The sequence below is a fragment of the Bufo bufo genome, chromosome 3 (genome assembly GCF_905171765.1).
Source record: "Bufo bufo chromosome 3, aBufBuf1.1, whole genome shotgun sequence".
Classification (NCBI taxonomy): Eukaryota; Metazoa; Chordata; class Amphibia; order Anura; family Bufonidae; genus Bufo; species Bufo bufo.
In genome coordinates this window covers 705,437,059-705,458,781 of record NC_053391.1, presented here as the reverse complement: position 1 = coordinate 705,458,781, position 21,723 = coordinate 705,437,059, and positions in this window count along the sequence as shown.

Sequence of the window (21,723 nt, the reverse complement as noted above, 5' to 3'; positions counted from 1 at the left end):
GACACATGAGGAGCCCCCTATAGACCAGTCATCAGTAATACCTGCACACAGACACATGAGGAGACCCCTATAGACCAGTCATCAGTAATACCTGCACACAGACACATGAGGAGACCCCTATAGACCAGTCATCAGTAATACCTGCACAGACACATGAGGAGCCCCCTATAGAATTGTCATCAGTAATACCTGCACACAGACACATGAGGAGACCCCTATAGACCAGTCATCAGTAATACCTTCACACAGACACATGAGGAGCCCGCTATAGACCAGTCATCAGTAATACCTCCACACAGACACATGAGGAGCCCCCTATAGAAATGTCATCAGTAATACCTGCACACAGACACATGAGGAGCCCCCTATAGACCAGTCATCAGTAATACCTGCACAGAGACACATGAGGAGCCCCCTATAGAAATATCAGTAATACCTGCACACAGACACATGAGGAGCCCCCTATAGAAATGTCATCAGTTATACCTGCACACAGACACATGAGGAGCCCCCTATAGACCAGTCATCAGTAATACCTGCACAGAGACACATGAGGAGCCCCCTATAGAAATATCAGTAATACCTGCACACAGACACATGAGGAGACCCCTATAGACCAGTCATCAGTAATACCTGCACACAGACACATGAGGAGCCTCCTAAAAAAATTCATCAGTAATACCTACACACAGACACAAGAGGCTCCCCCTATAGAAATGTCATCAGTAATAACTGCACACAGACACAAGAGGCTCACCCTATAGAAAGGTCATCAGTAATACCTGCACACAGACACACGAGGAGCCCCCTATAGACCAGTCATCGGTAATACCTGCACACAGACACATGAGGAGCCCCCTAAAGAAATATCAGTAATACCTGCACACAGACACATGAGGAGCCCCCTATAGAAATGTCATCAGTTATACCTGCACACAGACACATGAGGAGCCCCCTATAGACCTGTCATCAGTAATACCTGCACAGAGACACATGAGGAGCCCCCTATAGAAATGTCACCAGTAATACCTGCACACAGACACATGAGGAGACCCCTATAGACCAGTCATCAGTAATACCTGCACACAGACACATGAGGAGCCTCCTATAGAAATTCATCAGTAATACCTACACACAGACACATGAGGCTCCCCCTATAGAAATGTCATCAGTAATAACTGCACACAGACACAAGAGGAGCCCCCTATAGAAATATCAGTATTACCTGCACCCAGACACATGAGGAGCCCCCTATAGACCAGTCATCAGTAATACCTGCACACAGACACATGAGGAGCCCCCTATAGACCAGTCATCAGTAATACCTGCACACAGACACATGAGGAGACCCCTATAGAAATGTCATCAGTAATACCTGCACACAGACACAGGAGGCTAACCCTATAGAAATGTCATCAGTAATACCTGTAAACACACACACGAGGAGCCCCCTATAGAAATATCAGTAATACCAGCACCCAGACACATGAGGAGCCCCCTATAGACCAGTCATCAGTAATACCTGTACACAGACACATGAGGTGTCCCTATAGACCACTCATCAGTAATACCTGCACAGACACATGAGGAGCCCCCTATAGAAATGTCATCAGTAATACCTACACAGACACATGAGGAGCCCCCTGTAGACCAGTCATCAGTAATACCTGCACACAGACACGAGGAGCCCCCTATAGACCAGTCATCAGTAATACCTTCACACAGACACATGAGGAGCCCGCTATAGACCAGTCATCAGTAATACCTGCACACAGACACATGAGGAGACTCCTATAGAAATGTCATCAGTAATACCTGCACACAGACACATGAGGAGACCCCTATAGACCAGTCATCAGTAATACCTGCACACAGACACATGAGGCTCCCCCTATAGAAAGCTCATCAGTAATACCTGCACACAGACACATGAGGAGCCTTCTATAGACCAGTAATCAGTAATACCTGCACACAGACACATGAGGCTCCCCCTATAGAAAGCTCATCAGTAATACCTGCACATAGACACATGAGGAGCCTCCTATAGACCAGTAATCAGTAATACATGCACACATTAACATGAGGAGCCCCCTATAGAAGAGTAATCAGTAATACCTGCACACAGACACATGAGGCACCCCCTATAGAATTGTCATCAGTAATACCTGCACATAGACACATGAGGAGCCTCCTATAGACCAGTCATCAGTAATACCTGCACACAGACACATGAGGCTCCCCCTATAGAAAGCTCATCAGTAATACCTGCACACAGACACATGAGGAGCCTTCTATAGACCAGTAATCAGTAATACCTGCACACAGACACATGAGGCTCCCCCTATAGAAAGCTCATCAGTAATACCTGCACATAGACACATGAGGAGCCTCCTATAGACCAGTAATCAGTAATACATGCACACATTAACATGAGGAGCCCCCTATAGAAGAGTAATCAGTAATACCTGCACACAGACACATGAGGCACCCCCTATAGAATTGTCATCAGTAATACCTGCACACAGACACATGAGGCACTCCTATAGAAAGGTCATCAGTAATACCTGCAGATAGACACGAGGCGCCCCCTATAGAAAGGTCATCAGTAATACCTGCACACAGACACATAAGGAGACCCCTATAAACCACTCATCAGTAATACCTGCAGACAGACACATGAGGCGTCGCCCATAGAAAGGTCATCAGTAAAACCTGCAGACAGACACATGAGGCGCCCCCTATAGAAAGGTCATCAGTAATACCTGCACACAGACACATGAGGCGCCCCCTATAGACCAGTCATCAGTAATACCTGCACACAGACACATGAGGCGCCCCCTATAGACCACTCATCAGTAATACCTGCAAACAGACACATGAGGCGCCCCCTATAGAAAGGTCATCAGTAATACCTTCAAACAGACACGAGGCGCCCCCTATAGAAATGTCATCAGTAATACCTGCACACAGACACATGAGGTGCCCCCTATAGACCAGTCATCAGTAATACCTGCACACAGACACATGATAAGCCCCTATAGAAATGTCATCAGTAATACCTGCAAACAGACACATGAGGCACCCCTATAGAATTGTCATCAGTAATACCTGCACACAGACACATGAGAAGACCCCTATTGACCAGTCATCAGTAATACCTGCACACAGACACATGAGGAGACCCCTATAGACCACTCATCAGTAATACCTGCACACAGACACATGAGGCACTACTATAGAAAGGTCATCAGTAATACCTGCAGATAGACACGAGGCGCCCCCTATAGAAAGGTCATCAGTAATACCTGCACACAGACACATAAGGAGAACCCTATAAACCACTCATCAGTAATACCTGCACACAGACACGAGGCGCCCCCTATAGAAAGGGCATCAGTAATACCTGCACACAGACACATGAGGAGACCCATATAGACCACTCATCAGTAATACCTGCAGACAGACACATGAGGCGTCGCCCATAGAAAGGTCATCAGTAAAAACTGCAGACAGACACATGAGGCGCCCCCTATAGAAAGGTCATCAGTAATACCTGTACACAGACACAAGGAGCCACCTATAGAAATGTCATCAGTAATACCTGCACACAGACACATGAGGAGCCCCCTATAGAAATGTCATCAGTAATACCTGCACACAGACACATGAGGAGCCCCCTATAGACCAGTCATCAGTAATACCTGCACACAGACACATGAGGAGACCCCTATAGACCAGTCATCAGTAATACCTGCACACAGACACATGAGGAGACCCCTATAGACCAGTCATCAGTAATACCTGCACAGACACATGAGGAGCCCCCTATAGAAATGTCATCAGTAATACCTACACAGACACATGAGGAGCCCCCTATAGAATTGTCATCAGTAATACCTGCACACAGACACATGAGGAGACCCCTATAGACCAGTCATCAGTAATACCTTCACACAGACACATGAGGAGCCCGCTATAGACCAGTCATCAGTAATACCTCCACACAGACACATGAGGAGCCCCCTATAGAAATGTCATCAGTAATACCTGCACACAGACACATGAGGAGCCCCCTATAGACCAGTCATCAGTAATACCTGCACAGAGACACATGAGGAGCCCCCTATAGAAATATCAGTAATACCTGCACACAGACACATGAGGAGCCCCCTATAGAAATGTCATCAGTAATACCTGCACAGAGACACATGAGGAGCCCCCTATAGAAATATCAGTAATACCTGCACACAGACACACGAGGAGCCCCCTATAGACCAGTCATCGGTAATACCTGCACACAGACACATGAGGAGCCCCCTAAAGAAATATCAGTAATACCTGCACACAGACACATGAGGAGCCCCCTATAGAAATGTCATCAGTTATACCTGCACACAGACACATGAGGAGCCCCCTATAGACCTGTCATCAGTAATACCTGCACAGAGACACATGAGGAGCCCCCTATAGAAATGTCACCAGTAATACCTGCACACAGACACATGAGGAGACCCCTATAGACCAGTCATCAGTAATACCTGCACACAGACACATGAGGAGCCTCCTATAGAAATTCATCAGTAATACCTACACACAGACACATGAGGCTCCCCCTATAGAAATGTCATCAGTAATAACTGCACACAGACACAAGAGGAGCCCCCTATAGAAATATCAGTATTACCAGCACCCAGACACATGAGGAGCCCCCAATAGAAATGTCATCAGTAATACCTGCACCCAGACACATGAGGAGCCCCCTATAGACCAGTCATCAGTAATACCTGCACACAGACACATGAGGAGCCCCCTATAGAAATGTCACCAGTAATACCTGCACACAGACACATGGGGAGACACCTATAGACCAGTCATCAGTAATACCTTCACACAGACACATGAGGAGCCCCCTATAGACCAGTCATCAGTAATACCTGCACACAGACACATGAGGAGACCCCTATAGAAATGTCATCAGTAATACCTGCACACAGACACAGGAGGCTAACCCTATAGAAATGTCATCAGTAATACCTGTAAACACACACACGAGGAGCCCCCTATAGAAATATCAGTAATACCAGCACCCAGACACATGAGGAGCCCCCTATAGACCAGTCATCAGTAATACCTGTACACAGACACATGAGGTGTCCCTATAGACCACTCATCAGTAATACCTGCACAGACACATGAGGAGCCCCCTATAGAAATGTCATCAGTAATACCTACACAGACACATGAGGAGCCCCCTATAGACCAGTCATCAGTAATACCTGCACACAGACACGAGGAGCCCCCTATAGACCAGTCATCAGTAATACCTGCACACAGACACATGAGGAGACTCCTATAGAAATGTCATCAGTAATACCTGCACACAGACACATGAGGAGACCCCTATAGACCAGTCATCAGTAAAACCTGCACATAGACACATGAGGAGCCTCCTATAGACCAGTCATCAGTAATACCTGCACACAGACACATGAGGCTCCCCCTATAGAAAGCTCATCAGTAATACCTGCACACAGACACATGAGGAGCCTTCTATAGACCAGTAATCAGTAATACCTGCACACAGACACATGAGGCTCCCCCTATAGAAAGCTCATCAGTAATACCTGCACATAGACACATGAGGAGCCTCCTATAGACCAGTAATCAGTAATACATGCACACATTAACATGAGGAGCCCCCTATAGAAGAGTAATCAGTAATACCTGCACACAGACACATGAGGCACCCCCTATAGAATTGTCATCAGTAATACCTGCACATAGACACATGAGGAGCCTCCTATAGACCAGTCATCAGTAATACCTGCACACAGACACATGAGGCTCCCCCTATAGAAAGCTCATCAGTAATACCTGCACACAGACACATGAGGAGCCTTCCATAGACCAGTAATCAGTAATACCTGCACACAGACACATGAGGCTCCCCCTATAGAATTGTCATCAGTAATACCTGCACACAGACACATGAGGCACTCCTATAGAAAGGTCATCAGTAATACCTGCAGATAGACACGAGGCGCCCCCTATAGAAAGGTCATCAGTAATACCTGCACACAGACACATAAGGAGACCCCTATAAACCACTCATCAGTAATACCTGCACACAGACACGAGGCACCCCCTATAGAAAGGGCATCAGTAATACCTGCACACAGACACATGAGGAGACCCCTATAGACCACTCATCAGTAATACCTGCAGACAGACACATGAGGCGTCGCCCATAGAAAGGTCATCAGTAAAACCTGCAGACAGACACATGAGGCGCCCCCTATAGAAAGGTCATCAGTAATACCTGCACACAGACACATGAGGCGCCCCCTATAGACCAGTCATCAGTAATACCTGCACACAGACACATGAGGCGCCCCCTATAGACCACTCATCAGTAATACCTGCAAACAGACACATGAGGCGCCCCCCTATAGAAAGGTCATCAGTAATACCTTCAAACAGACACGAGGCGCCCCCTATAGAAATGTCATCAGTAATACCTGCACACAGACACATGAGGTGCCCCCTATAGACCAGTCATCAGTAATACCTGCACACAGACACATGATAAGCCCCTATAGAAATGTCATCAGTAATACCTGCAAACAGACACATGAGGCACCCCTATAGAATTGTCATCAGTAATACCTGCACACAGACACATGAGAAGACCCCTATTGACCAGTCATCAGTAATACCTGCACACAGACACATGAGGAGACCCCTATAGACCACTCATCAGTAATACCTGCACACAGACACATGAGGCACTACTATAGAAAGGTCATCAGTAATACCTGCAGATAGACACGAGGCGCCCCCTATAGAAAGGTCATCAGTAATACCTGCACACAGACACATAAGGAGAACCCTATAAACCACTCATCAGTAATACCTGCACACAGACACGAGGCGCCCCCTATAGAAAGGGCATCAGTAATACCTGCACACAGACACATGAGGAGACCCATATAGACCACTCATCAGTAATACCTGCAGACAGACACATGAGGCGTCGCCCATAGAAAGGTCATCAGTAAAAACTGCAGACAGACACATGAGGCGCCCCCTATAGAAAGGTCATCAGTAATACCTGCACACAGACACATGAGGCGCCCCCTATAGACCAGTCATCAGTAATACCTGCACACAGACACATGAGGCGCCCCCTATAGACCACTCATCAGTAATACCTGCAAACAGACACATGAGGCGCCCCCTATAGAAAGGTCATCAGTAATACCTTCAAACAGACACATGAGGCGCCCCCTATAGAAATGTCATCAGTAATACCTGCACACAGACACATGAGGTGCCCCCTATAGACCAGTCATCAGTAATACCTGCACACAGACACATGATGAGCCCCTATAGAAATGTCATCAGTAATACTTGCAAACAGACACATAAGAAGACCCCTATAGACCAGTCATCAGTAATACCTGCACACAGACAGATGAGGAGACCCCTATAGACCACTCATCAGTAATACCTGCAAACAGACACATGAGGCGCCCCCTATAGAAAGGTCATCAGTAACACCTGCACACAGACACATGAGGCACCTACTATAGAAATGTCATCAGTAATACCTGCACAGACACATGAGGAGCACCCTATAGACCATTCATCAGTAATACCTGCAGACACATGAGGCGCCCCTATAGAAAGGCCATCAGTAATACATGCACACAGACACATGAGGAGACCACTATAGACCATTCATTAGTAATACCTGCACACAGACACATGAGAAGCCCCCTATAGAAATATAATCAGTAATACCTGCACACAGACACATGATTCGCCCCCTATATAAATGTCATCAGTAATACCTGCCCAGACACATGAGGCGTCCCCTATAGAAAGATCATCAGTAATACCTGCACACAGACACATGAGGAGCCTCCTATGAAAAGGTCATCAGTAATACCTGCACACAGACACATGAGGAGCCCCATGTAGACCATTCACCAGTAATACCTGCACACAGACACATGAGGAGCCCCCTAAAGGCCAGTTATCAGTAATACCTGCACACAGACACATGAGGAGACCACTATAGACCATTCATCAGTAATACCTACACACAGACACATGAGGAGCCCCCTATAGACCAGTCATCAGTAATACCTGCACACAGACACATGAGGAGACCACTATAGACCACTCATCAGTAATACCTGCACACAGACACATGAGGAGCCCCCTAAAGACCAGTTATCAGTAATACCTGCACACAGACACATGAGGAGACCACTATAGACCAGTCATCAGTAATACCTGCACACAGACACATGAGGAGCCCCCTATAGACCAGTCATCAGTAATACCTGCACACAGACACATGAGGAGACCACTATAGACCAGTCATCAGTAATACCTGCACACAGACACATGAGGAGCCCCCTATAGACCAGTCATCAGTAATACCTGCACACAGACACATGAGGAGACCACTATAGACCAGTCATCAGTAATACCTGCACACAGATACATGAGGAGCCCCCTATAGACCATTCATCAGTAATACCTGCACACAGACACATGAGGAGCCCCCTATAGACCAGTCATCAGTAATACCTGCACACAGACATATGAGGAGCCCCCTATAGACCAGTCATCAGTAATACCTGCACACAGACACATGAGGAGACCACTATAGAAAGGCCATCAGTAATACCTGCACACAGACACATGAGGAGCCCCCTATAGACCAGTCATCAGTAATACCTGCACACAGACACATCAGGAGCCCCCTATAGAAATGTCATCAGTAATACCTGTACACAGACACATGAGGAGCCCCCTATAGAAATGTCATCAGTAATACCTGCACACAGACACATGAGGAGCCCCCTATAGAAATGTCATCAGTAATACCTGCACACAGACACATGAGGAGCCCCCTATAGAAATGTCATCAGTAATACCTGCACACAGACACATGAGGAGCCCCCTATAGAAATGTCATCAGTAATACCTGTACAGAGACACATGAGGAGCCCCTTATAGAAATGTCATCAGTAATACCTGCACACAGACACATGAGGAGCCCCCTATAGAAATGTCATCAGTAATACCTGTACACAGACACATGAGGAGCCTCCTATAGAAATATCATCAGTTATACCTGCACACAGACACATGAGGAGCCCCCTATAGAAATGTCATCAGTAATACCTGCAGACAGACACATGAGGAGCCCCCTATAGAAATGTCATCAGTAATACCTGCACACAGACACATGAGGAGCCCCCTATAGACCATTCATCAGTAATACGTGCACATAGAGACATGATGAGCCCCCTATAGACCAGTCATCAGTAATACCTGCAGACAGACACATGAGGAGACCCCTATAGACCATTCATCAGTAATACGTGCACATATCGACATGATGAGCCCCCTATAGAAATGTCATCAGTAATACCTGCACACAGACACACGAGGAGCCCCCTATAGACCAGTCATCAGTAATACCTGCACACAGACACATGAGGAGACCCCTATAGACCAGTCACCAGTAATACCTGCACACAGACACATGAGAAGCCCCCTATAGACCAGTCACCAGTAATACCTGCACACAGACACATGAGGAGCCCCCTATAGACCAGTCATCAGTAATACCTGCACACAGACACATGAGGAGCCTCCTATAGAAATGTCATCAGTAATACCTGCACATAGACACATGAGGAGCCCCCTATAGAAATGTCATCAGTTATACCTGCACACAGACACATGAGGAGACCACTATAGACCAGTCACCAGTAATACCTGCACACAGACACATGAGGAGCCCCCTATAGACCAGTCACAAGTAATACCTGCACACAGACACATGAGGAGCCCCCTATAGACCAGTCACCAGTAATACCTGCACACAGTCACATGAGGAGCCCCCTATAGACCAGTCATCAGTAATACCTGCACACAGACACATGAGGAGCCCCCTATAGAAATGTCATCAGTAATACCTGCACACAGACACATGAGGAGCCCCCTATAGACCAGTCATCAGTAATACCTGCACACAGACACATGAGGAGCCCCCTATAGACCAGTCATCAGTAATACCTGCACACAGACACATGAGGAGCCCCCTATAGACCAGTCATCAGTAATACCTGCACACAGACACATGAGGCGCCACCTATAGACCAGTCACCAGTAATACCTGCACACAGACACATGAGGAGCCCCCTATAGACCAGTCACCAGTAATACCTGCACACAGTCACATGAGGAGCCCCCTATAGACCAGTCATCAGTAATACCTGCACACAGACACATGAGGAGCCCCCTATAGAAATGTCATCAGTAATACCTGCACACAGACACATGAGGAGCCCCCTATAGACCAGTCATCAGTAATACCTGCACACAGACACATGAGGAGCCCCCTATAGACCAGTCACCAGTAATACCTGCACACAGACACATGAGGAGCCCCCTATAGACCAGTTATCAGTAATAACTGCACACAGACACATGAGGAGCCCCCTATAGACCAGTCATCAGTAATACCTGCACACAGACACATGAGGAGCCCCCTATAGACCAGTCATCAGTAATACCTGCACACAGACACATGAGGAGCCCCCTATACACCAGTCATCAGTAATACCTGCACACAGACACATGAGGAGCCCCCTATAGACCAGTCACCAGTAATACCTGCACACAGACACATGAGGAGCCCCCTATAGACCAGTCACTAGTAATACCTGCACACAGACACATGAGGAGCCCCTTATAGAAATGTCATCAGTAATACCTGCACACAGACACATGAGGAGCCCCCTATAGACCAGTCATCAGTAATACCTGCACACAGACACATGAGGAGCCCCCTATAGACCAGTCATCAGTAATACCTGCACACAGACACATGAGGAGCCCCCTATAGACCAGTCATCAGTAATACCTGCACACAGACACATGAGGAGCCCCCAATAGACCATTCATCAGTAATACCTGCACACAGACACATGAGGAGCCCCCTATAGACCATTCATCAGTAATACCTGCACACAGACACATGAGGAGCCTCCTATAGACCATTCATTAGTAATACCTGCACACAGACACATGAGGAGCCCCCTATAGACCATTCATCAGTAATACCTGCACACAGACACATGAGGAGCCCCCTATAGACCAGTCATCAGTAATACCTGCACACAGACACATGAGGAGCCCCCTATAGACCATTCATCAGTAATACCTGCACACAGACACATGAGGAGCCCCCTATAGACCAGTCACCAGTAATACCTGCACACAGACACATGAGGAGCCCCCTATAGACCATTCATTAGTAATACCTGCACACAGACACATGAGGAGCCCCCTATAGACCATTCATCAGTAATACCTGCACACAGACACATGAGGAGCCCCCTATAGACCATTCATCAGTAATACCTGCACACAGACACATGAGGAGCCCCCTATAGACCATTCATCAGTAATACCTGCACACAGACACATGAGGAGCCCCCTATAGACCAGTCATCAGTAATACCTGCACACAGACACATGAGGAGCCCCCTATAGACCAGTCATCAGTAATACCTGCACACAGACACATGAGGAGCCCCCTATAGACCAGTCATCAGTAATACCTGCACACAGACACATGAGGAGCCCCCAATAGACCATTCATCAGTAATACCTGCACACAGACACATGAGGAGCCCCCTATAGACCATTCATCAGTAATACCTGCACACAGACACATGAGGAGCCTCCTATAGACCATTCATTAGTAATACCTGCACACAGACACATGAGGAGCCCCCTATAGACCATTCATCAGTAATACCTGCACACAGACACATGAGGAGCCCCCTATAGACCAGTCATCAGTAATACCTGCACACAGACACATGAGGAGCCCCCTATAGACCATTCATCAGTAATACCTGCACACAGACACATGAGGAGCCCCCTATAGACCAGTCACCAGTAATACCTGCACACAGACACATGAGGAGCCCCCTATAGACCATTCATTAGTAATACCTGCACACAGACACATGAGGAGCCCCCTATAGACCATTCATCAGTAATACCTGCACACAGACACATGAGGAGCCCCCTATAGACCATTCATCAGTAATACCTGCACACAGACACATGAGGAGCCCCCTATAGACCAGTCATAAGTAATACCTGCACACAGACACATGAGGAGCCCCCTATAGACCAGTCATCAGTAATACCTGCACACAGACACATGAGGAGCCCCCTATAGACCAGTCATCAGTAATACCTGCACACAGACACATGAGGAGCCCCCTATAGACCAGTCATCAGTAATACCTGCACACCAGGTCTCTCTCGCTGTATAGAAGTCCTCGTACACACACCGCGGTCACAGGCGCCGTCCTTCTGCCTCTGTTTCCGTTACCAAGGACTCAGACTGTAGTGAAGGCGGAGCCCAATGTAAGCCACGCCCACTACTAATTATATTAAACCTCGCCCTTTCACTGCTCCCCTGAGTATAACCAGTCACGTGACGCTAGAGAAGAGGCTGAATATACTGTATAGTCCTGTGTACTGTGTGTATATATACTGTATAGTCCTGTGTACTGTGTGTATATATACTGTATAGTCCTGTGTACTGTGTGTATATACTGTATAGTCCTGTGTACTGTGTATATACTGTATAGTCCTGTGTACTGTGTATATACTGTATAGTCCTGTGTACTGTGTATATATACTGTATAGTCCAGTGTACTGTGTGTATATACTGTATAGTCCTGTGTACTGTGTGTATATATACTGTATAGTCCTGTGTACTGTGTGTATATACTGTATAGTCCTGTGTACTGTGTATATATACTGTATAGTCCTGTGTACTGTGTATATATACTGTATAGTCCTGTGTACTGTGTATATACTGTATAGTCCTGTGTACTGTGTATATATACTGTATAGTCCAGTGTACTGTGTATATATACTGTATAGTCCTGTGTACTGTGTGTATATACTGTATAGTCCTGTGTACTGTGTGTATATACTGTATAGTCCTGTGTACTGTGTATATATACTGTATAGTCCTGTGTACTGTGTGTATATACTGTATAGTCCTGTGTACTGTGTATATATACTGTATAGTCCTGTGTACTGTGTATATATACTGTATAGTCCTGTGTACTGTGTGTATATATACTGTATAGTCCTGTGTACTGTGTATATACTGTATAGTCCTGTGTACTGTGTATATACTGTATAGTCCTGTGTACTGTGTATATATACTGTATAGTCCTGTGTATATACTGTATAGTCCTGTGTACTGTGTATACTGTATAGTCCTGTGTACTGTGTATATACTGTATAGTCCTGTGTACTGTGTATATATACTGTATAGTCCTGTGTACTGTGTATATATACTGTATAGTCCTGTGTACTGTGTATATACTGTATAGTCCTGTGTACTGTGTATATACTGTATAGTCCTGTGTACTGTGTGTATATACTGTATAGTCCTGTGTACTGTGTATATACTGTATAGTCCTGTGTACTGTGTGTATATACTGTATAGTCCTGTGTACTGTGTGTATATATACTGTATAGTCCTGTGTACTGTGTGTATATACTGTATAGTCCTGTGTACTGTGTGTATATATACTGTATAGTCCTGTGTATATACTGTATAGTCCTGTGTATATACTGTATAGTCCTGTGTACTGTGTGTATATATATATACTGTATAGTCCTGTGTATATACTGTATAGTCCTGTGTATATACTGTATAGTCCTGTGTACTGTGTATATATACTGTATAGTCCTGTGTACTGTGTATATACTGTATAGTCCTGTGTACTGTGTATATACTGTATAGTCCTGTGTACTGTGTATATACTGTATAGTCCTGTATACTGTGTATATACTGTATAGTCCTGTGTACTGTGTATATATACTGTATAGTCCTGTGTACTGTGTATATATACTGTATAGTCCTGTGTACTGTGTATATACTGTATAGTCCTGTGTACTGTATATATATACTGTATAGTCCTGTGTACTGTGTATATACTGTATAGTCCTGTATACTGTGTATATACTGTATAGTCCTGTGTACTGTGTATATATACTGTATAGTCCTGTGTACTGTGTATATATACTGTATAGTCCTGTGTACTGTGTATATACTGTATAGTCCTGTGTACTGTGTGTATATACTGTATAGTCCTGTGTACTGTGTATATATACTGTATAGTCCTGTGTACTGTGTATATACTGTATAGTCCTGTGTACTGTGTATATACTGTATAGTCCTGTGTACTGTGTGTATATACTGTATAGTCCTGTGTACTGTGTGTATATACTGTATAGTCCTGTGTACTGTGTATATATACTGTATAGTCCTGTGTACTGTGTATATATACTGTATAGTCCTGTGTACTATGTGTATATATACTGTATAGTCCTGTGTACTGTGTGTATATACTGTATAGTCCTGTGTACTGTGTATATACTGTATAGTCCTGTGTACTGTGTATATACTGTATAGTCCTGTGTACTGTGTGTATATACTGTATAGTCCTGTGTACTGTGTGTATATACTGTATAGTCCTGTGTACTGTGTATATACTGTATAGTCCTGTGTACTGTGTATATACTGTATAGTCCTGTGTACTGTGTGTATATACTGTATAGTCCTGTGTACTGTGTATATACTGTATAGTCCTGTGTACTGTGTGTATATATACTGTATAGTCCTGTGTATATACTGTATAGTCCTGTGTATATACTGTATAGTCCTGTGTACTGTGTGTATATATATATATACTGTATAGTCCTGTGTACATATACTGTATAGTCCTGTGTACTGTGTGTATATACTGTATAGTCCTGTGTACTATGTGTATATATACTGTATAGTCCTGTGTACTGTGTATATACTGTATAGTCCTGTGTACTGTGTATATACTGTATAGTCCTGTGTACTGTGTATATACTGTATAGTCCTGTGTACTGTGTATATACTGTATAGTCCTGTGTACTGTGTATATACTGTATAGTCCTGTGTACTGTGTGTATATATACTGTATAGTCCTGTGTATATACTGTATAGTCCTGTGTACTGTGTGTATATATATATACTGTATAGTCCTGTGTATATACTGTATAGTCCTGTGTATATACTGTATAGTCCTGTGTACTGTGTATATATACTGTATAGTCCTGTGTACTGTGTATATATACTGTATAGTCCTGTGTACTGTGTATATATACTGTATAGTCCTGTGTACTGTGTATATATACTGTATAGTCCTGTGTACTGTGTATATACTGTATAGTCCTGTGTACTGTGTGTATATACTGTATAGTCCTGTGTACTGTGTGTATATACTGTATAGTCCTGTGTACTGTGTGTATATACTGTATAGTCCTGTGTACTGTGTATATACTGTATAGTCCTGTGTACTGTGTATATACTGTATAGTCCTGTGTACTGTGTATATATACTGTATAGTCCTGTGTACTGTGTGTACATACTGTATAGTCCTGTGTACTGTGTATATACTGTATAGTCCTGTGTACTGTGTATACTGTATAGTCCTGTGTACTGTGTGTATATACTGTATAGTCCTGTGTACTGTGTATATATACTGTATAGTCCTGTGTACTGTGTATATATACTGTATAGTCCTGTGTACTGTGTATATACTGTATAGTTCTGTGTACTGTGTGTATATACTGTATAGTCCTGTGTACTGTATATATATATATACTGTATAGTCCTGTGTACTGTGTATATACTGTATAGTCCTGTGTACTGTGTGTATATACTGTATAGTCCTGTGTACTGTGTATATACTGTATAGTCCTGTGTACTGTGTGTATATACTGTATAGTCCTGTGTACTGTGTATATACTGTATAGTCCTGTGTACTGTGTATATACTGTATAGTCCTGTGTACTGTGTGTATATATACTGTATAGTCCTGTGTACTGTGTATATATACTGTATAGTCCTGTGTACTGTGTATATATACTATATAGTCCTGTGTACTGTGTATATATACTGTATAGTCCTGTGTACTGTGTATATATACTGTATAGTCCTGTGTACTGTGTATATACTGTATAGTCCTGTGTACTGTGTATATACTGTATAATCCTGTGTACTGTGTATATACTGTATAGTCCTGTGTACTGTGTATATATATACTGTATAGTCCTGTGTACTGTGTGTATATACTGTATAGTCCTGTGTACTGTGTATATACTGTATAGTCCTGTGTACTGTGTATATACTGTATAGTCCTGTGTACTGTGTATATATACTGTATAGTCCTGTGTACTGTGTATATATACTGTATAGTCCTGTGTACTGTGTATATATACTGTATAGTCCTGTGTACTGTGTATATATACTGTATAGTCCTGTGTACTGTGTATATACTGTATAGTCCTGTGTACTATGTTTATATACTGTATAGTCCTGTGTACTGTGTATATATACTGTATAGTCCTGTGTACTGTGTATATACTGTATAGTCCTGTGTACTGTGTATATACTGTATAGTCCTGTGTACTGTGTGTATACTGTATAGTCCTGTGTACTGTGTATATATACTGTATAGTCCTGTGTACTGTGTATATACTGTATAGTCCTGTGTACTGTGTATATATACTGTATAGTCCTGTGTACTGTGTGTATATACTGTATAGTCCTGTGTACTGTGTGTATATACTGTATAGTCCTGTGTACTGTGTGTATATACTGTATAGTCCTGTGTACTGTGTGTATATACTGTATAGTCCTGTGTACTGTGTATATATACTGTATAGTCCTGTGTACTGTGTATATACTGTATAGTCCTGTGTACTGTGTGTATACTGTATAGTCCTGTGTACTGTGTATATACTGTATAGTCCTGTGTACTGTGTATATATACTGTATAGTCCTGTGTACTGTGTGTATATACTGTATAGTCCTGTGTACTGTGTATATACTGTATAGTCCTGTGTACTTTGTATATACTGTATAGTCCTGTGTACTGTGTATATACTGTATAGTCCTGTGTACTGTGTGTATATACTGTATAGTCCTGTGTACTGTGTGTATATACTGTATAGTCCTGTGTACTGTGTGTATATACTGTATAGTCCTGTGTACTGTGTGTATATACTGTATAGTCCTGTGTACTGTGTGTATATACTGTATAGTCCTGTGTACTGTGTATATATACTGTATAGTCCTGTGTACTGTGTATATACTGTATAGTCCTGTGTACTGTGTGTATATACTGTATAGTCCTGTGTACTGTATATATACTGTATAGTCCTGTGTACATATACTGTATAGTCCTGTGTACTGTGTGTATATACTGTATAGTCCTGTGTACTATGTTTATATACTGTATAGTCCTGTGTACTGTGTGTATACTGTATAGTCCTGTGTACTGTGTGTATATACTGTATAGTCCTGTGTACTGTGTATATACTGTATAGTCCTGTGTACTGTGTGTATACTGTATAGTCCTGTGTACTGTGTGTATATATACTGTATAGTCCTGTGTACTGTGTATATACTGTATAGTCCTGTGTACTGTGTGTATATACTGTATAGTCCTGTGTACTGTGTATATATACTGTATAGTCCTGTGTACTGTGTATATATACTGTATAGTCCTGTGTACTGTGTATATATACTGTATAGTCCTGTGTACTGTGTGTATATACTGTATAGTCCTGTGTACTGTGTATATATACTGTATAGTCCTGTGTACTGTGTATATACTGTATAGTCCTGTGTATATACTGTATAGTCCTGTGTACTGTGTATATACTGTATAGTCCTGTGTACTGTGTATATACTGTATAGTCCTGTGTACTGTGTGTATATACTGTATAGTCCTGTGTACTGTGTATATACTGTATAGTCCTGTGTACTGTGTATATACTGTATAGTCCTGTGTACTGTGTATATACTGTATAGTCCTGTGTACTGTGTGTATATACTGTATAGTCCTGTGTACTGTGTATATATACTGTATAGTCCTGTGTACTGTGTGTATATACTGTATAGTCCTGTGTACTGTGTATATACTGTATAGTCCTGTGTACTGTGTATATACTGTATAGTCCTGTGTACTGTGTATATACTGTATAGTCCTGTGTACTGTGTGTATATACTGTATAGTCCTGTGTACTGTGTATATATACTGTATAGTCCTGTGTACTGTGTGTATATACTGTATAGTCCTGTGTACTGTGTATATATACTGTATAGTCCTGTGTACTGTGTGTATACTGTATAGTCCTGTGTACTGTGTGTATATACTGTATAGTCCTGTGTACTGTGTATATACTGTATAGTCCTGTGTACTGTGCGTATATATATACTGTATAGTCCTGTGTACTGTGTGTATATACTGTATAGTCCTGTGTACTGTGTATATATACTGTATAGTCCTGTGTACTGTGTATATATATACTGTATAGTCCTGTGTACTGTGTGTATATACTGTATAGTCCTGTGTACTGTGTATATATATACTGTATAGTCCTGTGTACTGTGTATATACTGTATAGTCCTGTGTACTGTGTGTATATACTGTATAGTCCTGTGTACTGTGTATATATATACTGTATAGTCCTGTGTACTGTGTATATATACTGTATAGTCCTGTGTACTGTGTATATATATACTGTATAGTCCTGTGTACTGTGTGTATATACTGTATAGTCCTGTGTACTGTGTATATATATACTGTATAGTCCTGTGTACTGTATATATACTGTATAGTCCTGTGTACTGTGTATATATACTGTATAGTCCTGTGTACTGTGTGTATATACTGTATAGTCCTGTATACTGTGTATATACTGTATAGTCCTGTGTACTGTGTGTATATACTGTATAGTCCTGTGTACTGTGTATATACTGTATAGTCCTGTGTACTGTATATATACTGTATAGTCCTGTGTACATACCGTATAGTCCTGTGTACTGTGTGTATATACTGTATAGTCCTGTGTACTGTGTATATACTGTATAGTCCTGTGTACTGTGTATATACTGTATAGTCCTGTGTACTGTGTATATATACTGTATAGTCCTGTGTACTGTGTGTATATACTGTATAGTCCTGTTTACTGTGTGTATATACTGTATAGTCCTGTGTACTGTGTATATATACTGTATAGTCCTGTGTACTTTGTATATATACTGTATAGTCCTGTGTACTGTGTATATATACTGTATAGTCCTGTGTACTGTGTGTATATACTGTATAGTCCTGTGTACTGTGTGTATATATACTGTATAGTCCTGTGTACTGTGTATATATACTGTATAGTCCTGTGTACTGTGTATATACTGTCTAGTCCTGTGTACTGTGTATATACTGTATAGTCCTGTGTACTGTGTGTATATACTGTATAGTCCTGTGTACTGTGTATATACTGTATAGTCCTGTGTACTGTGTGTATACTGTATAGTCCTGTGTACTGTGTGTATATACTGTATAGTCCTGTGTACTGTGTATATACTGTATAGTCATGTGTACTGTGTGTATACTGTATAGTCCTGTGTACTGTGTATATATACTGTATAGTCCTGTGTACTGTGTGTATACTGTATAGTCCTGTGTACTGTGTGTATATACTGTATAGTCCTGTGTACTGTGTGTATATATACTGTATAGTCCTGTGTACTGTGTATATATACTGTATAGTCCTGTGTACTGTGTATATACTGTATAGTCCTGTGTACTGTGTGTATATACTGTATAGTCCTGTGTACTGTGTGTATATACTGTATAGTCCTGTGTACAGTGTGTATATACTGTATAGTCCTGTGTACTGTGTGTATATACTGTATAGTCCTGTGTACTATGTGTATATATACTGTATAGTCCTGTGTACTGTGTGTATATACTGTATAGTCCTGTGTACTGTGTATATATACTGTATAGTCCTGTGTACTGTGTGTATATACTGTATAGTCCTGTGTACTGTGTGTATATACTGTATAGTCCTGTGTACTGTGTATATATACTGTATAGTCCTGTGTACTGTGTGTATATACTGTATAGTCCTGTGTACTGTGTATATACTGTATAGTCCTGTGTACTGTGTATATATACTGTATAGTCCTGTGTACTGTGTATATACTGTATAGTCCTGTGTACTGTGTATATATACTGTATAGTCCTGTGTACTGTGTATATACTGTATAGTCCTGTGTACTGTGTATATATACTGTATAGTCCTGTGTACTGTGTGTATATACTGTATAGTCCTGTGTACTGTGTATATACTGTATAGTCCTGTGTACTGTGTGTATACTGTATAGTCCTGTGTACTGTGTATATACTGTATAGTCCTGTGTACTGTGTGTATATATACTGTATAGTCCTGTGTACTGTGTATATACTGTATAGTCCTGTGTACTGTGTGTATATACTGTATAGTCCTGTGTACTGTGTATATACTGTATAGTCCTGTGTACTGTGTATATACTGTATAGTCCTGTGTACTGTGTATATACTGTATAGTCCTGTGTACTGTGTATATATACTGTATAGTCCTGTGTACTGTGTATATATACTGTATAGTCCTGTGTACTGTGTATATATATACTGTATAGTCATGTGTACTGTGTGTATACTGTATAGTCCTGTGTACTGTGTGTATATACTGTATAGTCCTGTGTACTGTGTATATATATACTGTATAGTCCTGTGTACTGTGTATATACTGTATAGTCCTGTGTACTGTGTATATACTGTATAGTCCTGTGTACTGTGTATATATACTGTATAGTCCTGTGTACTGTGTATATATACTGTATAGTCCTGTGTACTGTGTATATATACTGTATAGTCCTGTGTACTGTGTATATACTGTATAGTCCTGTGTACTGTGTATATACTGTATAGTCCTGTGTACTGTGTATATACTGTATAGTCCTGTGTACTGTGTATATATACTGTATAGTCCTGTGTACTGTGTATATATACTGTATAGTCCTGTGTACTGTGTATATATACTGTATAGTCCTGTGTACTGTGTATATATACTGTATAGTCCTGTGTACTGTGTATATATACTGTATAGTCCTGTGTACTGTGTATATATACTGTATAGTCCTGTGTACTGTGTATATACTGTATAGTCCTGTGTACTGTGTATATATACTGTATAGTCCTGTGTACTGTGTGTATATACTGTATAGTCCTGTGTACTGTGTATATACTGTATAGTTCTGTGTACTGTGTGTATATACTGTATAGTCCTGTGTACTGTGTATATACTGTATAGTCCTGTGTACTGTGTGTATATACTGTATAGTCCTGTGTACTGTGTATATACTGTATAGTCCTGTGTACTGTGTATATACTGTATAGTCCTGTGTACTATGTGTATATACTGTATAGTCCTGTGTACTGTGTATATATACTGTATAGTCCTGTGTACTGTGTATATACTGTATAGTCCTGTGTACTGTGTGTATATACTGTATAGTCCTGTGTACTGTGTATATACTGTATAGTCCTGTGTATATATACTGTATAGTCCTGTGTACTGTGTGTATATACTGTATAGTCCTGTGTACTGTGTATATATACTGTATAGTCCTGTGTACTGTGTGTATATACTGTATAGTCCTGTGTACTGTGTATATATACTGTATAGTCCTGTGTACTGTGTGTATACTGTATAGTCCTG